The sequence below is a fragment of the Lupinus angustifolius genome, chromosome LG11 (genome assembly GCF_001865875.1).
Source record: "Lupinus angustifolius cultivar Tanjil chromosome LG11, LupAngTanjil_v1.0, whole genome shotgun sequence".
Lineage (NCBI taxonomy): Eukaryota > Viridiplantae > Streptophyta > Magnoliopsida > Fabales > Fabaceae > Lupinus > Lupinus angustifolius.
The window spans coordinates 26,792,645-26,797,160 of NC_032019.1; positions in this window are offsets into that span (position 1 = coordinate 26,792,645).

Genomic DNA, 4,516 nt, shown 5'->3' on the forward strand with positions numbered 1-4,516 from the left:
CATTTAAAACTTGAAGTATTTCACTTTCTTTTAAAATATTTTGAGCATTACTAATTTAGTATATTAAAGAGTATAAGATAGAAGTAGACTTAGACTAATTATCTTGAAGCTTTAATCTTCTTGGTCTTCATAAGTAATCTTCATTTTCTTCTTTTTGGTGATGTTGGTGTCTTCATCAAAACCTTACCAATTTCAGGAGCAAATATCTTCTTCACAATATCCTTTTATATGTCATTTCCCTCTTCGTAAGGGACATTTCAACACATGCAATAAAATGGAAATGAAAAACCTCATAATTTACACAATCAATTCATATTCCATAACCTTCTCGTATCATTAATATTTGAATATCGTAGTAAATTTGAAACAATTTTTTTGTTGGTTCATGGACACCTAAAAAATATTTATTTTGTGATAATGAGAACCTAACAATTTTATAAAACCCTCAGATAATTGTAATATCCCGACGTGACTAAAAAAACTATTTGACCTAAAAAAATAGTATATGAGACATCTTTATGGCATAAATTTTAGTGTCACTATGAAATTCCAAAATTATTGCATTACTTATAATATGGTGAACAACCATTTGAATTTTATAGAATCACGAAAGGATAATTTTGATGCATTTTTATTTTTATCTAATTAAGGAAACACATATTAATGAAGATTTGACATTTGCTTTTTCAGAAATGAATTATTTCCATAATTAGGACCGTAAGTACTCATTAAGTTACTTAAAACCTCTCTAAAATTGTTTAAAAACCAACAACGAAAAAATAAGGTATTATGTGGTCATTATTAAGCTAATAACTACTCATTAAGCTTTTTCGACACATGTTAATTTATATTTTTTAATATGTCTATCTTTTAATTTATTATATATTTTTTGAAAAGTTATTTTGGGAAGGACAAAATTGGGTGTTCATGATCTTTTAAAAATGATGTATGATCTCTATATGCCTAGTTCTAGAATGCAGAATGGGGTTCTTGGCTAGATTTATGGCACTAGTGTTATAGCATTTTATTGGTATTTTTATAAGTTTTAAGCCAAAGTCTGGTCGTTGCAGCTTCATCCACAATATATGAGCGCAATACATGCTGACAGTAATATATTCTACTTCAGCGATAGACAAAGCAACACATGCTTGCTTCTTACTATGTCATGATACTAGGGAGCTTCCCAAGAGATGGTAAGTCCCAGTAGTACTTTTTCGGTCCAACTTGCATCTCGCAAAGTCAGAATCAGAATATCATATTAGGGATAACGAAGTATCCCTAGGATACCATAAACCTATAAATGATGTTCCTTTAAGATACTTCATAACACATTTTAAGCACTAAAGTGAGATTTCTTAGGTGAGGCTTGGTATCTTGCGCACATGCATACACTAAACATTATATCGAGGTGACTAGCAGTTAGATACAATAATGAACCAATTATCCTACGATATTTTGTTACATCTATTGCTTTACCTTTTTCATGATTGTCAAGACAGTAGGATGATGCCATGGGTGTTGTTGCTTCTTTACACTTATTCATCTCGAAATTTTGCAGTAGTTCATTGCAATATTTTTTTTGGTGAATGAATATCTTGTTGCTCATCTGATTTATTTATAATCCTAGAAAGAATGGCAGGTCTCCCATCATCGATATTCCAAACTCCCATTTCATTCGATAAGAAAAGTCTTTACAAAGTAAATCGTTAGTAGCACCAAATATTATATCATCCACATAAATACGTACTAATAAGGCATTAATTTCTAATTTTAATATAAAGGGAGTTGTATCAACTTTTCCCCTTTCAAATCCCTTTTCTAATAGAAAACTACTCAACCTATCATCCCAAGCTCTAGGAGCTTGTTTTAGACCATATAGCGCCTTTTTGAGATTGTATACATGATTAGGGACTATATGGTTTTCAAAGTCGGGTGCTTGGTTTACATATACTTCTTCCTAAATACTTCATTATTGATGCAAAGGCTAATAACATTTGGATAGCCTTCAACCTCACAACAGAGGCGTAGGTTTCATCATAGTCGATGCCTTCTTCTTGATTATACCCTTTGGCTACTAGACGTGCCTTATTTCCTATAATCAAACCAGATTCATCCAATTTTTTTTTAAAGACCCATTTAGTGCTTATTTTAGGATGATCTTTATGTTTAGGGACCAAGTCTCACACGTTATTACACTCAAACTGGTTCAGCTCTTCTTGCATAACTATTCCCCAATGTTCATCTTCTATGGCCTCGTTTATGGTCTTAGGCTCAACTTGAGACACGAAAGCTACAAAATTACAAAATTTTCACAGAGAGTTACGAGTTACCACTCCCGTTGAGATATCACCTATGACCTTGTCGAACGGATGATCTTTCTTTGTCTTCCACACCATTGGCATATTTTGATGATCTGAATTTCTTTCCTGGTCATCCTGATCCTCCTTCTCGATTTCCATGTTCTTTGTGTATGCATTTTCCAAGGCACATGAAACATCATCACACAAAACCTTCTTCTTCTCTTTCGGATAAGATTCATCAAATTTTACATGGACAAACTCTTCAACATGCATCGTATATTTATTAAAGACTCGATATGCTTTACTATGGACAGAGTACCCCAAAAATATTCCCTTGTGAGCCCTCGAATCAAACTTTCCTAGTAATCTTTTACCATTACTTAATATGAAGCATTTAAATCCAAAAGCATGCAAGTGTGAAATATTAGGTTTTCGGTCTTTTAGCAATTCATACGGCGTTTTTAAGAGTGTAGGCCTAAGAAGCACTCGATTTATTACATAGAAAACAATATGCACTACATCGGCCCAAAAATACTTAGGGACCTTACTTTCATTTAGCATTGTCCTAACTAGTTCTTCTAATACTCGAATTTTCCTCTCAACAACTACATTCTATTGAGGGTTCGAGTAGCTGAATACTAATGTAGGATCTCATGCTTCTAACAAAATTTGTCAAATAGGTGGTTTTCAAATTCCCCACCATCATCGCTGTGAATATAAACTATATTGTGATCAAATTGGTTTTGTAGTTGTTTGGCCAAATTTTTAAAAGACTTAAAAGCATCACTTTTTAGAGCAAGAAAAAAAGTCCATGTATATCAAGAGAAAACATCAACAATTGCCAACACATAGTAGCTAACACCAAAGCTCATTATTTGTGATGGTCTATACAGATCCATATGGAGTAACTCCAATGGTTTTTTTGTGGATATCACATTGTTTTTGACGAAAATGAACTTTTTACTTGTTTACACTTTTGACAAGTATCACAAGAGTCTTTTGATTTGAAATCAAGCTTTAGTAGTCCTACAACTAAATCATGTGATGATAACTCAGCTAGATGCTTTAAATAGACATGTGCTACTTGTCTGTGCCACAGCCACATGTCACCCTCTTTAGTGATAAAACATTTTGAAAATAGAGTGGTGACATTATCCAAATCGATCATAGAGATGTTGTTTATTTGCTGCCCTACGAACTTAACATTATTATTTACCCTGTCACAAATGATACAACAATTTGATTTGAAAGATACCTTATTACCTTTGTCGCATAGCTGGCTGATGCTCAGTATGTTGTGATCTAGCGCTTCAACATACAACACGTTCTCAATTATGACTTGTGAAGCATTTCCAATTCTTTCGACACCTAGTATCCTTCCTCTATTGTTGTCTCTATACGTGACATAACCATTACTAATGAGTGAAAGATCCAGAAACTTTAATCTGTCACCCGTCATATGCCTCGAACATCCACTGTCCAAGTACTAGTGTTGTCTCTGAGTCCGAAGGCATACTTGCAAAACAATTTACTTGTCTTGTTTAAGTACCCAAGTTATATTGGATCCTTTCTTGTTAGTAATCAAAGAGTCTTGCACTTTTTGCATCCATACATATTTGCCACTTGGTACTCCATATTTTCTAATATAGCATGATATAGATGTATGACCATATTTACCACAATAAAAAAAAGTAGGCATGTTTAGATTAAACCTATTATGTATGTGAGCTACTTATCTTCTATATGGTTTTATTCTATTCTTTGTTTTATAGCCTAAACCCCCATGATTGCCTACATTTCTAGATGTAGCAAGTAGGTTGTTTAGATTATAACTACTATATGTGAACTTTGCTAATTTATCTTTCAAATAAGAAATTTCAGCATTCAAAACATCACATTGATCATATATAGGAGTCTCAATTAATTTAGTGGTGCAACTACATGAGACTGAAGAGTAAATAAGATCTAGAGTCTTATTTTCTAATTTTAATTCATTTAATTCCTCTTGCATCTAAGTTATTTTATTTTCATGCAACATGACGACTTGTTTCCTATCTATATTTACCTTAGCTAGTTTCTTTAGTTCCTCATGTAACTCAACAAAAGCACTGTACAATTCATCGTAAGTAGGAGACTCATTAGAGAACAAAGAAGTGTTGGAATAGTGTACCTCACTCGTGTCACTCGGATCGCTTGAGCTGCAAATTTCTTGAGCA